Below are 16,546 nucleotides of genomic sequence, written 5' to 3'. Positions count from 1 at the left end.
TGTGGATTAAATTTGCTCAACAAGTGAATCTAGTTACTATGGTATAGAAATAAAACAGAAACCGAAGAATCACTCTCCTTTAAAACTTGAATTAGCATAGCATTCAAGCAATTATCATTTGATCTGACAAAAACAAAGTTAAACTGACAGGTTCTCTCATGTCACTTTAGTTGTGACTGACACATGCTAAAACCAGTTTTAAGCCTTCTAAAAGCTGAATCTGTTGTTTATGTGGCAGCCCTCTCTCACAGTGTCCCCAAAGTAAAATTCCTATGCCATGACTGAAGTGGCTTAAGTCACTTGGAAACAGAAGCCTCTCCTCCAACAGCCATCATTTCAAGTTGTCATCTGTGGTTACTGCTAATCATTGGCTCCAATCCTTCCCACCCTCACCTATAGCTGACAGCTGTGGTCCCTTGGAATTGCAAATGTTTTAAAGGATTTCTCACATCTGAAAAAAATGACCAAATGCAGTGGTTCAAGCCAAGGTGGAGCACTGAATATATATGCCCAGGTACTGTGACACTGCAACCTACAGCAAACCTCACCCACAGTAGACAGTTTGAAATCAGAACACCTAAGGAGTTTGCAGTAACTTGCTGTCCTACTGACAACCTATCAGCTTGTATCCTGTCCTCAGCAGTCTTCCAAGATCACCCGTGGGTGAATATTAGCTACCCTCTGCACGCATCTCCTCTGGAATGTTGGACCAATTTCTTTATCCCCTTCCCAAGTGGTAAACTGGAGCAACAGGCATATATGGAAGGGAAGAAATAATAACAAACAGACCAACAAATTAAATGTAAGCATACCTGAACAGCTGTCTTCCTCAAATGCAGGCTTGAGATCTATTTGTCACACAGAAATCTTTTGTCCCACAAGCCCACTGCAGCTGGGATCTTGTATAGGTTAAGGACACCAAGAAGCAGCCTCATTCCAACGCTGCTGGCTCCTAATAGACATTACACTACAGCAACGGCAAACAGTCAGTTGTAGCTCTGAAATAAAGTCAAGAAAAACAGTCTGAGCTTTGATTCACACACAGCTTTCAACTGCTCCAAGGAACTGGATGAGGCTGGAACCATTTTAGAAAAGCCAATGGATAGAATAGTCACAAACAGCAGTTCTGAAACACTCTTTTCCAGTACACTGGATTAATATATTAGCTGGATCAATCTGTCTTCATTTAACAGGTCTGAGATGGTGAGGAACTATGGAGTGAAATAAAGTTCGTCTGCTATCCACTTGGACATTTCTGAGGGCTCAAACTAGTGATCACTAGATAGTGCAGTAAGCAAGGTAATCTCAAGGGCTAGACTCCCAACACTAGTTTCAGCTTTCAGTTTAAGACATCCAAGTGTTCACCTGCAGGCTTTAAGCTCCCATTATAGTCAACACAGATGCCATCAAGATTTCTTAGAGATGTTCACAGAACAGACTGTTTTCACTGGCACTTCAGGAGAAGAGCCACAGATAGTAAGTTGTCTTCTCACCTGATCAAACTGGAGACAGTCAGCCAAAGAAGTAGAGGAGACTGGCTATAGCAGACAATGTGTTAATTACTAGTCTAACACTAAGGAATATTAATCCCTACGGTTTCTGGATCATATGTCCTCTTCCCAAATAGCATGCTCCTGTAAAAGATGGTTCCCAAATATACAGTTAAACCCCCCCCACCCCCCAAAACACTGACATGCTCTGCAAGTGTAATCAAAACAGAAACTTTTACAACTGTCATTATTTACGGTTTGTTTTTTTTTTTTACATATACACAGTAGGACATGACTACACTGTTCCTAGACCTTTTAGATTATTCTAGTCTCTACTGCAACACATGTTATATTGTACACATCCCAGCAAGCTACCTCCTCTGACCTTCTAGAAATTCAGAATAATCTTGCTGAGTAAGAGAGAAGCATACAAAGCTAACACACGACAGTTGTCATACCACGCAGAAACCTCCCCCATGCCACAAAAACCAGGCTTTAGGATCTGGGTATTTGTTTTTAACACTGCTATAAAAGACGTATCTAGGCATTTAGATCATATGAGCTTTATCCCTTCTCCCTCCCTTTGCGCTAATGATTTTCTATGCTCGTGCAGTAAAGAATTATTGTCTTCTCTACAACAAAAAATATTTCTGGAATGGCAGGACTTTTACAAGACATGCAAGATGTCACATTTTAGGACTTTGGAGATCCTGGAAGATGGACAACAATGTTTGGTGACCAAAGGCAAACTGAATGGATTGCTCTCCCAGGAGTTCAATGATCATTTACTGTACAAGGTTGAAAGACTCGAATAAGGTCTTTCGATCTGTATGACGTTGAAAGGCTGAGGAACCAGTTCCAAACGTTTTACAAATATTGAAAATGACCATTCAAATTAAAGTTAATCCAGACTTGGGAAGAGAGGGATGCTTTTTAGCCATTTAGATCTTGTTTTTTAGTGAGTTCAGGACTATGATACAGCATGCTGCAGGACAAAGATAATGGTTTTGGAATATTAAAAATAATACACGGTGTTGGTTGGTTGGTTTGTTTTTACGTACAAGCATTCACGTAAGCCGCCTTTCACCCACGGCTTTCCAACACCCGTCACGCTGGGGATTCACCACCCGCCTCCCTCACGCCGAGGAACAGCCTCCCTGCCAAGCGCACATCACCCCGCGGAACCCGCCTTCGCGTTACTCCCCGCGGCGGGTGCGCTGCCCCCCCCCCCCAGGACACGGGGAGGCCCAGCGGGTAGCGCCCCCGCCGCCTGCCCACGTGACCGCGGGGGTGCGCCCGCCCCTCCCCCGGTCCGCTCACGTGACCGCGCGCCCGAAAAGCGGGTGAAAGGTCGCGCCGGCGCAGCGCGGGCGGGCCAAGCGCAGCCAAAGCCTGGCCGTTCTTAAGTGCGGCTTAACGGCTTCTGTTCTGGTTCTCGGGGCTAGAAACCCCCGGTCGCCTGACGGTACGGTTTTCTTAGGCAGGAGTAATGTTTTCTTCCTGGAAAAGGCTCCCGAATCAAGGCCATAACGCCCCAAATTTCTAAAGAGCCCTCAGATCAAAGTAGCCTTCAAGCCAAGTCACCAACTGCGTAACCAGCTAAAGTCACATTTCCTAAACTCGTAGGGATCCGCATCGTGCTTACCTACAGTATCATTAACCGGTAATTATTCATTTATATCAGGATATAGATGTGCTCACTACAGGAAAAGAACCTGCTCACTACAGCTGAAGACTACAATACATCTTTAAATAACATCCATTCACAACGGTCAGAAAACACATAAAAGAGCTTCTAGATCTGGAAATTGCAGAGGTCAGATACTCGGGGAAATGTAATTGTTTCAGGAAAGGAGGATGAAGGCAATAGATCTTTCCCATGCTCAGTGCCATGCTCCTACAAACGTGTGATAAGGAAACAAGCGGTTTTCTGTACGGTAAACCTCTAGACTGCAGAGTTTCAAATCGATTGTCCTTTAAGCGCTGACAAATGGCCAGATGAGGGGCAGAGGAGACACTTGCCTTGATCCTACTTCGCACTTTTCTCTTTCTAAAGAAGGTGCTTCCTGTTACCGTTCCACCAACACTAGCACCGCTGTTACAACTGGGTTAAAACCGAAATCATATTTTTAAGTCGATTTTCCAATTTAAACCAGAAAAGATACCACAAAACACTAACCCGCGAGGCAGGGGAAGAAGTGATCAGGATGCCAAGGACACCTTGCCTCGCCGGGGCGCTCCCATCACCCTCACTGCGTTTCCACCCATTCCTCCAGCGAGGATAAACCCCGCTGAGGTAACAGCGCCCGGCACGCTCCCACATTTACCAAGGGAATTTGGCGCACGCCCTAACGAAAACAGCAGATAGACTAAAACCAGCCCGAGCGAGCCGGTCCGCCGGGCTCCCCCTCCCTCAGCCCCAGGGCGGGCGGGCGGGCGGCGCTGTGCCGCGGCCCGGCGGGGGGCGAAGCGGCGGCCCGCGGTGGATCCGCCGGGCACAGAGGAACGCCTGTCTCCCGCCCGCTCCGCTCCCCCGGCACGGCCGGGGCCCGCCGTCCTAAACCGAGTCCAGCCGCGGTAAATCGGCAGTCGAGGACCTGCGCCTCACATCTGCCCGCGGCCAGCGACCGGGCTCCCCCACACCACCAACCTGCTGAGAGAACGGCGGCGTTACCGGCGGGGCAGGCCGAGCCCGGCCGAAGCGAGCTACAGGACGAACGAGAGGCGACTGCGGCAGCGGCCGCTCCCTCACACACCCTGCCAGAGCCGGACTTGCCGCCTGCTCCTCTATTGGCTGCCGGCGGCAGGAGGGCGGGACCGGGGCGGGGCAGGCCGCCGCTGGTGTGGGCTGGAGTGGGAGGGGAGGTGGGCACTGATTGGCGGGGGGCGGGTTGGGCTGTGTGATTGACGGGGAGCCGAGGGCGAGGCCAAAGGAAGGCGCTGAGGGGGAAGCCCGAGGGGATGCCAGGGTCTGGGGTGGCAGTGGGGGACTGCATCACCGGGTCGCCGCGAACAGGCGGTCCCCGTGGTCTCACAGCCGTCCCGGGGAAGGAAGCTCCAGGGATTTGCGAGGAGAGGTCCTGGGGGTGTAAATATGTAGGGGAAAAGGTGTGCCTTGGGGAAGCGCTGGGTGTGGGGGACCTGTTTGGGGTGCAGCTGTGTACCCAAGATGGCCTCCCTGGGAAGGACCAGCCAGCCCGCTCCGCTCCAGCAGATACTGGGGTTTGGAGAGAATAAGTACGCTCAATACATCTCAGCAAAAGCAACTGCATTCTTTAAAAAATGCAAAATCGTGGAAGTAATTACAGAGACATCACTTGTGTCAGTCTCAGGGCAGAATGGCACTCAATTTGAAATAAATACCTCTGGATTGCAACAGGCTGGTCACCTTCAAGAACTCAGCCTGAATATCTGATGCTCTGATTTCAGCACAATAGCAGCAGGAAGTCTGCAGTGTCCCAAGAGGAGGTGATGGCCTGTCAGGCTGCGGTGGTGTCAGTATGAAGCCTCTTTGAACTAGTACAAGTTGGGATTCACACATTTTTCCCTTGTGGGCAGACCCACCCAGGCACACACTCTTGCCTACCGCATTTTCCAGGATGCGGCTGGAAGCTCCAAAGCGCACAAATGACCACATGCAGAAGTGGGGACACTACAGACTAAACCTCTACCTTACACTTGATCACTTGATCATGCAATCAATAAAAAAAAACCACAACCCCAACTAAACCCCACTTCTGGTCAGAATTTTCCCTTCTAGTGTTCTGTGCCGAGTGATACAATTTTAAGATGTTCTCTTTCAGAAAGAAACATAAAGCCTAGAAGAAAGCAAGTGGAGGAAGAGAAAAAGGAGAGGAATTTCGACCTATTAATGCTAGCAGGAGGAGAAAGGAAACAAAAGAATAAATCACTACAAACAGCAGCATTCATATCTAGATATTTTTAGTCATAGCAGATAGGAATGTAATTTGGACAGTTACAAGGAGTTAATTAATAGCTTAAAAAAATAATAATCCGTACATTTTTCATTACGCACAAAGGCAACCTAAAATGTCTTGTTAGGTCCTTTTTTTATCTTCCAGGTGCCTTTTACCTTTGAAATATCAAAAAAAACCCAAACCAAATTTACTTTCACTCATTCTACCAGGAGTTTTGCACGTATCTTAGTCCCTAGTCAACATTTTCATCTGCACAACAATCAGGAGGGAATCAGTCAGAACAGATGTTAGTGTTAATTATTTTGTTCTCCATATAATTGTGCAAGCTGACATGAATTAGGGAGCATTGTGCAAGCTGTCATTAATTACTCTAGTAAGACAGAGTGCTTACTTCAACATGGTTCTAAGCCCCCTGCAGCTAACCTTAGGAAAGTCATTAAAGTATTGCATTACATAAGTCTGCAATGATTGCAACTTAGCCAAACCTGACTTGGCTCTGTTTAACTGGCAAATGGGAACCCTACAGATAATCCTGTGAGTAGTTCCCAGTGGTCCTGGCACTGACACCTAGGTCAGGCTCCATTCACCTGTTAAACCACAAGGAGCAAGTTAGATACTTCTGTAAGACCGTCCTAATCAGAACATTTTGCACCTTTTGTGTGGCAACATGCACTGCTGAAGTGGTCTATCTCCTCTGTTAACCATGTTTCTTCAGCTAAGGGCATAAGGCAATTCTGCCTCTCATGGCTGCAACTGTAGTCATCTGCAGGCCTGCAGTGTGGCTTGTGCTTCTGTAGCAACGGTACACTGCTCAGCAAAGGTAAATCAATTTCCCCCCTCCCCACTAACTGACATATTTTTAACTTCTAAAAATTTATGAGTATCATCACTACAGACCACATGTGCTTGGTGCTGTAAGGCCTCCCTAGTAATTAATTCTGATTTCTGTAATCCAGAGAAATCAAAATAATCAATGACAGGTCACATTTATCTGTGCCTCAGCAGGCTGAAATAACTTCAGCTTACCACGATGGATATGTAGCTCTTGAATTAAATACATTTAGTTATCTTATCCCAGCCCTTCAAGACATCTTGGCTTCTGTATATGCAACGTGGCTTCTTTGTAGCAGCTTTTCTTCTCTAGTATACCTATCTTTCATTATTTTTACTTTTGTCTATTTTTTAACAGATTTTAATGATGGCAAAGCACTATACCCTAAACCCGGATCTGGTCTGGAAACCTGGGTATCTCCAGTGTGATTTTGTGTTGTTCTGTTTTGGTGTATTTTTTCTGGAATTAATTCAGTTTCTCAAGTTGCTTAAGTCAAGCAGTTTTAATACAGACAAGTGATTCTCTTTGTTGCCTGAAACAGAATTATTCTGCTTATTGGAATTGAATTATTCAAGACTTTCAGAACCCAGATTTATTGGGTGCAGTCTCAGTTGCTTGAGCAGATATTTTCCCAGTTTGCTTGCCAGTCAAAACGCCACTGCAGTTTCATTTTAAACAGGACCAAGATCATTTGTTTCTTTCCTTCATGTTACCTCCCATGATATTACATCAGGTCACCAGCCCGATCAGGTTACATCGGGCTGGTGGGCAGTCACTGGTGGGGTTCCACAGGGATCCATCTTGGGGCCAGTACTCTTTAATCTCTTTGTAAATGACCTGGATGTGGGACTGGAAGGAATGCTAATTACGTTTGTTGATGACACAAAATTGGGAGGAGCTGTTGCCACTCTCGAGGGCAGAGAGGTGCCTGCAGAGGGATCTGGACAGACTGGAGAGCTGGGCAATCACCAACCATATGAAGTTCAATGAGGGCAAGTGCCAGATTTTACACCTGGGGCATGGCAACCCTGGATGTACAGACAGACTGGGGAACGAGAGGCTGGAGAGCAGCTCTGCAGAGAGGGGCCTGGGGGTTCTTGTTGATGGGAAGTTTGAACATGAGCCAACAGTGTGCCCTAGCAGCCAAGAGGGCCGGCCGAGTCCTGGGGTGCATCAATCCCTGCATTGCAGCCGGTCGAGGGCGGGGATTGTCCCGTTTTGCTCTGCACTGGTGCAGCCTCACCTCGAGTGCTGTGTGCAGGTTTGGGCGCCACAGTACATTAAGGTTATAAAGCTACTAGAGAGTGTCCAGGGAAGGGTCACAAAGTTGGTGAAGGGTTTAGAGGGGAAACCGTACGAGGAGTGGCTAAAATCACTTGGTTTGTTCAGCCTGGAAAAGAGGAGGCCGAGGGGAGACCTCATCACAGTCTACAGCTTTCTCACAGGGGGAGGAGAAGGGACAGGTGCTGATCTCTTCTGTCTGGTGACCAGTGACAGGACCCGAGGGAATGGTAGGCTGGATATTAGGAAAAGGTTCTTCACCCAGAGGGTGGTGGAGCACTGGAACAGGCTCCCCAGGGAGGCAGTCACGGCGCCAAGCCTGACGATATTCAACAAGCACTTGGACAATGCTTCAGAGTGTGATTTGGGGTTGTCCTGTGCAGGGACAGGAGTTGGACTTGATGATCCTTGTGGGTCCCTTCCAACTCAGGACATTCTATGATATCTGAAAACAAAAGTTTCCATTTCATGGTTAGGATGTAAGCACAGGTAAGTCAGTGTCCCACAGCAATGTGCCACTGATAGCCTGAGTGGCAAAACAAATTGATAGTAAGTGAATTGAAGATCAGTTCCAAAATGTAACTTTCTGTAGATAGGTAAGTTTATACATGTTTGTATGCCAGGGAGCTGAGGGTGAGGACAAAGCAGGCAGGGCAGGGCCCTCCCTGATGAAGGCATCTTCCCATGGCACCTAAGCAAGGTGAGCAGCACAGATCCTGTGAAAGCAAGGAGGGTCGGACAGATCATTAGTCACATCTTTTTACATGGAGTCACATGGAGAGGACAAGGGGGAATGGACACAAGTTGCTCTTGGGGAGATTCTGATTGGACACAAGAGGGAAATTTTTCACAGTGAGGACAGTCACCATTGGAATAATCTCCCCAGGGAAGTGGTTGACTTGGCCATGTTGGACACCTTCAAGAGTCGTCTGGACAGGGTGCTGGGCCATCTTTTTTAGACTCTGCTCTTCCTAGAAAGGTTGGACTAGATGATCCCTGAGGTCCCTTCCAACCTGTGATTCTGTGATTCTGTGATATCTTCAGTAATGGGGTAAGCCTGAGGTTTTCAAGCTGGAAAATTGAGTCAGGATTAAGGTCCAGATCAATAGGGAGCATGGCCAGGTGCAAGGCAGCTGCAGGAGGGCACCAAGGATGAGACCCTCAGCTTAAAAGTTACTCCCAAGCAAAGCAGGAGCCCTGCTGGGGCCTTGCAGCTCAGCTTCCCCCAACAGCTCATTTCAAGGCCAGATTGCTTGCACCCAGTGTCTAAGCAGGGCCAGAGGTCTGGCAGACTGCCCTGGTTTCTGCTGGGATAGAGTTAATTTTCTTCCTAGTAACTGGTATGTGGCTATGTTTTGGATTTGTGATAAAAACAGTGTTGATGATATGGACATGCTTCAGTTGTTGCTATGTGGTGCTTACACTAGCCAAGGACTTTTCCAGCTTCCCATGCTCTGTCAGGTGCACAAGAAGCCGGAAGGGGAGGGGGCACAGCCAAGACAGCTGATCTAATCTGAGCAAAGGGATATTCCATATCATATGACATCATGCCCAGTATATTAACTAAGGGGAGTTGGCTGGGGGCAGCGATCATGGCGTGGGGGCTGGCGGTGTCAGTCAGTGGGTGGTAATTGGTTGCATCACTTGGGTTTTTTTTTGGGGGTGTTTTTTTTTTTTTTTGAGATGAGGTAAGTCCAAGATTGTCAAGCTGGAAAATTGAGTCAGGATTAAGGTCCAGATCAACAGGGAGCATGGCCAGGTGCAAGGCAGCTGCAGGAGGGCACCAAGGATGAGACCCTCAGCTTAAAAGTTACTTCCCAGCAAAGCGGGAGCCCTGCTGGGTTCTTGCAGTGCAGCTTCCCCAACAGCTCATTTCAAGGCCAGATGCTTGCACCCAGTGTCTAAGCAGGGACAGAGATCTGGCAGACAAAAGCCTTGGAGGGGTGGAGGGAGGATATCCTCAAGGCCCTGCTAATATACACACATACACATATGCAGACTCACAAAATGGCCACATCTACCTTTCTGTGAGATGATACAGGAAAAGCGAAGGTCCTTACAAAATGCAGGGTCCAAAAGGGTATAGGTTTTTTTGTCAAGATTTAAATGTTGCAAAACTGTGTAGTGCACATTTCTGTCCAGTGAAAATCACTGAGTGATTTCACACACCATAAATTATGCCCATGCCTTGCCACATCCTCCTTTTTTAACATGTTCTATACCACTCTGATCTCCCAAGCCCTTGTTGCTATGAGTCAGTCACCTCAGCCACTGTTGTTTTACTGGGTAACACAAAGCTCTGCCAGCAGTAGTCTCTCAGACTTTGATCTGGCTTGATCTTTGCCCATTCTTAAATACTTTCTCATGAAGATACAGCAGCAATGCAACAGATACTTAAACAGAACAGAGTGAGTTGCCGTGTCTTGCGCTGCTTTTTTTAACCAGATAAAACGGATACTACTACACCTCACTTGACTGAGCTGTCAACAAGGTTATCAGTGTATTCTGTAGCAGTCAGACCTAGCAGAGGACTTATGGTGTGCATCTGTGATTGCAATAGCAGAAAGATATTTTGGGAAAATATATATGCCCCTCTTCTAAACAATATAATTTTTAGAGGTTATTATTCACTTTTAGGGTATTAATTTTTCTTGAGTGGGACAAGCATTTTGGTTTTAAATTCATTGACTAAGGAATTGCAAAATGATCACTCAGAACATGTCACAGGTTTTGCTTAGAGTTTATAAATCAAAATAAAACAGTGTACCTTTCTAATGCTCTGATGAACCAGCTAGACTTTACAATCTCCTTGGAAAGTGAACACTTGTAATTGTTATCGCTTTAGAAATTACAAATTACAACTTTCAGCTGGTGAAAAAACACCTAACTTCCCCAGATCTGATCCAAGAATTCTCCACGGCTGGGGTTATGCTCCCAGTGCCTGGTATTAGCATTTTGTATGCCTGAGATAGTCTTACCTCCAAAGAGATGACCGGGGGACAAAGTGAACACAAGCACTGATCAGTATCCATTGAGAGGTGGATAGGTATAGGTCTAATATGCTGCTGGCCAAAATGTCTGTAAACTTCAGGTACCTCAGCTTTTCAGGAAAGGTTAAATTTATAATCAAGTAACCATGGGTAGTCCCCATTGGGATTTTCTGAAAGTGCCTGAGCATCTTTGGCAGAAATGTCCAAAAGAAATTAAGTGACATCTGCATACTCAAAACATCACACTTCAAGCACTGTCTCTCCAAGTTATTTTTAACACATATTGACCAAGTAGGAGCAAAATGAATAGCACTGCTGTGGTATACAGATGAGACAGTCTTTCTGGGCAAGCTCAGAGGGGATCCCCCACTCAGAAAAATAGGTCAAGAGGCTATTTAGTAGGAACAACCACAGCATGGGACAGATCTGCCCCACACACAGAGTTTTAGATCTGGTTTTCATTTCTCTCCTGATGTTTCACTTCTTTTCTCCTACTTTGCATATATATGACTCCTGGCTTTGCCCTTCACAGTCACATTGGGTGAGGAATATGGATCTCCTGATAGCATCCTGGATGTGAGAAGATGGATGACACCCCAAGTATGAAGGACATTACTTACAAGTCTCACAGCATGTGCCTAAGGTTATGCTAACAGTAGCAAAATGGAGCCTGGCCAAGCTTTGAAAGGGAAGAATGTAGTTGGAAGTTTTCTAAGGTAAGGGAACAAGTCAAAAATACAATACTAAAGGTCACTGTATATTAGAAAAAGCCACAGTGAATGTTGCAAGCTAATCATGGTTGTGTTTGTGGAGCTCCCTAAACTCTGCAAGACTTTGAGAAAGAAAACTCTGGCCTGAAAATATACACCATCATTTCTAGCAAAGAATAGAGGTTTATTTAGAGATTATTTGGGAGGTTATGTAGAGCTTTTCTTGTTCAGATAGAAGGATCTGGCAAATACTTTTTGGAAGACACTGTTATGTCTTTATTTAAAATAATTCATTGTCAATAGAAAGCCTGTCACTCATACGAAGAGTCGCTCACAAATTGATAGCATATATTTCCTTAACAGGTTCAAATGTGAGGCTTAACTAAAGTAAGGGGTTTGTATTGCATATTTTTTTTGCCCATTGGGCAACAGATACTCTATGCACTATTTCCTACTGGATGGAATTAGAACTGTTTGTTTGCTATCCACATAGGTCTGCAAAGACAATGGTATTAACTATTTGTGACTATTTGTTTGATTTCTAATATACCAATTATGTGCCTTACAATAATTCTCAGACTGTGTCTAGAGGTTGAAGGAGCTAGAACTGCTGTTTAGAGACCAAGCCTAAAATGAAGTGAGTTCAATTCCTTCCTACTCTACTTTAGGGACAAAGTATATAAGCTGGGTTCCTCAATGGTATTCATAGCTCAAGATAAGCAGAGCACATGGGAAGGCCATGCAAAAACCGATCTGTGCAGGTGGGGAGTAAGGAGGAGAAACTTCCCTTTATTTCACATGTTTTTGCCATTTTAGACAGAATAAAAAATGCACAGGACTACATGCCTCCAGCCGAGGGCATGAAAAGATTGTCCTTCCACTTTCTTCATAGCTTTTGAACAAACAAAATGAAACCCCAAAGCATTGCAACTAGGACTGATGTCGGCTATATAGCATTGCTGTGTCAGTGTAGCCTTTTCCCTTCAAATGCCACCAGCTCATCCATAGCTGACTGAAGCACATCCACACTTCATTATGGCATTTTCCTTATTAATTGTCATGGCCACTCAGATATGCCTTCTTTAGTGATGAGTACAGCTGTGTGAGGACATATGCTTCCATTCTGCCTACTGCTTTGTGATTTTCTTGCTCTACATTTCAGAATACCTCCCAAAAAATTTGGATCAGGCTAACCCTGCCCCCGTCAAGCATCTAATATCAGTGCCAGAGCTATTTCCAAACTAAACCAGATGAAGTATCCAGCACTGAACACCATAGTCACAGCAATCAAACTAAGATCCACAGTGCTACTTTTCACAAAGACTGTTCCCCAACCACTGTTTCAGGAAAGAAAAGGATATTCTAACTTTGCAAAGTCCTGAAAGGGTTCTCATTTTCACTATAATGTTCATGCCAAAGTAAAAACTATCTATGCTGTAGTTGCTCTCTTATCGCACCAGTAGATTTCTGTAAACAGGCTGCAATATGAGCTCAATTCCAAAGACTTTGTTTCAGATGTATAATGCATAACCAAGAGATTTTAAGGCCCTGTAGATTTGCAACATATGCAAGTCTCATCTTCAGTCAAAGCTGAGTGTGCACATATGATTAAAATCTACCTTTGTACCTTTTCTATTGAATTTCCTTATCTTTCTATATCTGCAGCCATAATAAAGACTAATTTATTTGGAATGTTTCCTTTAACTTCTATAGTACCACCAACTCAAGTGAAGCAGAGTGCTGAGTGGGCAAGAAGAGGGAAAAATCCTGCAGAAATTTGAGCAGGACATGAGAAAGCAAGTGTGAGGTAACTTGGGCACGGACAACGTTTGCACTGGAAGAAAAGTAGTTTAAAATCTCCCTGCATAGTTATACTGCACATCCAGGTTACGGATGCAGCTCCTCATCTGCAGCAGTGGTTTGTAGGGTGCTGCTGGGGCAGATCCAGTGTGGCATAATGCTGTGTGTCTTGTCCTTGCCACAACTGTTGGGCCTCGGCACCCTCTGCACCCTCCGCACCTGATCATTTTCCCTAACAGATACTCTGGTATGCTTGTGTGCTTGTTGTGGCAGTAAATATCACAGGTCTTTTGTGGATTCGTGGTGCTAAACCTTACATACAGATAGTTTAGCTCCTCACTCTGCCTATATGAATTGTTGCAGTATTCTGGCATTCACTTTCCTCCCTTTCAGCTCCTGTTCTGCCCTGTTGCTTTTGCTGGCCCTGGTGACACTTTGAATCTTCTTGTATCCTTACTGGGAAGAGAGGAAACATATGCATTTAAAAGGCAAGCAAACATTGCCATAACCTCTCAAGTGGTCTCTCGGAACATTGCGGGGGTGAGTGGGGCAGCACACCTGCCAAAGCAGTGCCAAATACTCACAAATAGCACCCCAGAATGGGCAGTTCCCACAGTTCTGCTGAGATTTCATAACTGCTGAAGACAGCTATGAAGCAGTGGGAACATTCTAATACCAGCCCTGGTCCTCCAAGAGTGAAGCAACGTAATGTGATGAACTAGTTAGCAGACTGTCCAATAATGTGCTTTTAATAGTGTTACAGCAGATAGATCCCAACTATAACGCTCAAAGCTGTAGCTGCAAAACCAGGATCTTGGTTAATGCACATAAATGTTTAAATTAGGAGCCCAAATCTTCTTTCATCTGCCATGGAATCTCTGACATCAAGCAAGTTTCGGTTTGGTTTTTTTGTGTGTGTTTTTTTGTTTGTTTGTTTGTTTGTTTTTCCCCCCTTTTTTCTCCGGTCAGAAACTGACACCAACACCAATAAAGTCAGTGGCTGATTTTTACCACTAAGGCCTTACTAGAGAGGAAAACTGTTTAAAGGCTGGAGAATTACCAGATTCAAAACTTAGTTTGGGGGTTGTTTTATATTATAGTCTTCCGCTGTTTGTATCTACTCTCCTCCCTGCATGAGGAAGCTCCTTCTAGAACAAACTATTTGTCATGTTTGACAAGACCTTGTCAGGTCTTTCTTCCTCACTTAATTGGCAAAATATATTGTCTTTATATTTTTATGATTTCATATTTCTGGAGCACATTGCTGTATCTACATATATAAAAGCAAAGCAAGTCTGGAAAAAGTGTTTTGCATTTGGTGCAGGAGGCAGTGAAGTTTGTGGTACTCTTCACCTAAATATAAGCAGGTGAAAGATTGGCTTTGTGGGTAAAGAACTAAGAAAAGCACAATTATATTTTTCAGTTTCTGGAAAAATTGAAGTATTTAGTCATGTTTAACAGCCTCATGTTTATCAAACCATCCTAATAAGTAATAAAAATTGTTACAGAAAGCAAGGTGTTTGACTAACCTATTTACCACCATTAACTTCAGCTCCTATCAAGATGGGCAGCAGAAAGTAAACTAAGCAGTGCACAAGTACTTTTGTGCTGTTTGGCTGACTCTTTGAAGTGATGTAAGCATCCAGTGGACTTTGTCCATATCTGTGGCTGCATAGTTCCATTCAGTGTAATTCTGCTCAGTTTTGTGGTCATAAACAAAGCACAAATTCTACCCATACATATCTGAAAGACACGTTGAAATGACATAAAGAGCTGAGAACAGATAAAGAAAGGTGACTGGAAGGACAGATCATCAACATGTTTTACAAAGATATTTTCCAGGACCTAAAGAAATAAAATATACATGACTGTGGGCTATTTACTAAAATGTAGGCTTCCTAGGTAAGCCATATCTACCAGGCTGCTTTTCAAAATGCTGTCAGCTAGGGAATGACTATTGCAAAGCCCCATGTTCTGCCTGCTGGAGCTTTACACTAATTGCCTGTGAGAATAAGTCTAGGTTGCATGTGTGCATGGGAGGCTAACGAATTTAAGAATTGCACAGATGACCTGCTGGATGACTAGAATACTACCACACATAAATATGTTCCTGCAGTTTAATGAAGGAATAGAAGGATCAAAGGAAAAATGGCTAAGATAAGAAAGTCATCAGTATATAGAATTATTAAAAGCATGTAGGGCTGAGAAATGTCACTGTTCTCCTATATGACAATATAGAAGAAATGGAATTGGTCAGAGAAGGGACGGAAATTGCGCCTCTCCTTCAAAGGCTATACTTTTCTGAATGATTTAAAATGAAGAACAGTGGAGAAAAGCAACATAGTGAAACATCACAGTATCCAAGGAAAGACTGCTTTCTACTAAAGTTCATGAAAATAGTAAAGCAGTGTTTTCAGGATATCTTAATGTAGGCCTAATGTTTGTAGCAAAGTGTTAATTACTCTGCCAGTGACTGATTTTATGTGGCTTTTCTAGGAAGCTAACATGATTCAAATATGAACTTGATGCAGACACATTTTGGTTTTAGAAACAAATAAATGAAAATGACTTTGTAGAAAGAATACATGTGTGAAAATTACATGCTCTAGAATAATGCTGTTTTAAAAAGACCATAATAATAGTTCCCTAATAAATGTTCTTATTTTCATGATTCCTGAGTTTGATTCAGTATGTCAAAGTGATCCTCACCTTGAAAACTTGGTGAGGTACTGCCCTGTCTCACATTAAATCCTCACTCTGCACACACCAGCTGCATATGTTATTGAACAAGTACTTTGTGCAACATGTTCAGAACCTGAGGGAATAGTTCCTTCAGTAGACAATAGGGCTTACTGCCCTCTCGTGGCTATTGCTAAAAAAAAAATAATAAAAAAAAAAATAGACAAAAAAACCCTTGGAAAATTACACTTTGGGATTTAATTCAACATAACTACTAGGACCAGGCACTCACAAAGCATAGATTGCACATGTTTCTCATTGTGAAACTTTCTCTTCTTGCCTTTGATGCAGCTGTGACTTGTCATACCCCAGCACTTGACTAGATGACGCAGTGATCTTATATTTTCCAAAAATTTTGGGGCTCTTCTAATCTGAGGAGGTATTTTATCTCTTCTGTTTGGGGACAGGAAGGAAATTATGGATTCATTTTTTCATCCTATATTTTTTGTGACTGATCTTATGTCATTTAATAATTTTCTTGGGAGCATAGGATTACTTGCATGAAGGTCAATGTTTTTCTGGAAAACACAGCATGAAATGTGTTTAAATAGTTTTTGATTACTACATTTGAGAAATTAGCTAAATGCAGAGTTATTCTTCTCTCATACTTTTTCAGAGAGTACTTGTATTAAGCCCCTTTGAAAGTTCAAGGCTGTTTTTTGTTTGTTCATCTTTATCTTTGTAAAAACTCCTGCACATTGCAGACTCCTCAAAGATATCTGCAGTTCTCACCCCTCTCATGGGATCTGAGCTGGACTTGACTTCC

At 44.1% G+C, this 16,546-nt stretch overlaps 1 protein-coding gene across 3 annotated transcripts in view; it reads right to left on the bottom strand.

Annotated features, from left to right (window-relative positions):
* The window catches only part of CPT1A (carnitine palmitoyltransferase 1A), a 43,114-nt gene extending 38,834 nt beyond the window's left edge, over positions 1-4,280 (bottom strand). For all 3 annotated transcript variants that reach the window (XM_075094388.1, XM_075094390.1, XM_075094389.1), the window contains exons 1-2: positions 4,141-4,280; positions 813-998 (exon numbers count right to left, since the gene is read on the bottom strand). The gene's annotated coding sequence lies outside the window, so the exon portion shown is untranslated. The remainder of the gene's footprint in view (positions 1-812; positions 999-4,140) is intronic.
* Positions 4,281-16,546: the final 12,266 nt, after the last annotated feature.

Source organism: Phalacrocorax aristotelis, chromosome 5 (genome assembly GCF_949628215.1).
Source record: "Phalacrocorax aristotelis chromosome 5, bGulAri2.1, whole genome shotgun sequence".
NCBI lineage: Eukaryota > Metazoa > Chordata > Aves > Suliformes > Phalacrocoracidae > Phalacrocorax > Phalacrocorax aristotelis.
This window is presented reverse-complemented; position numbering and strand designations above follow the sequence as displayed.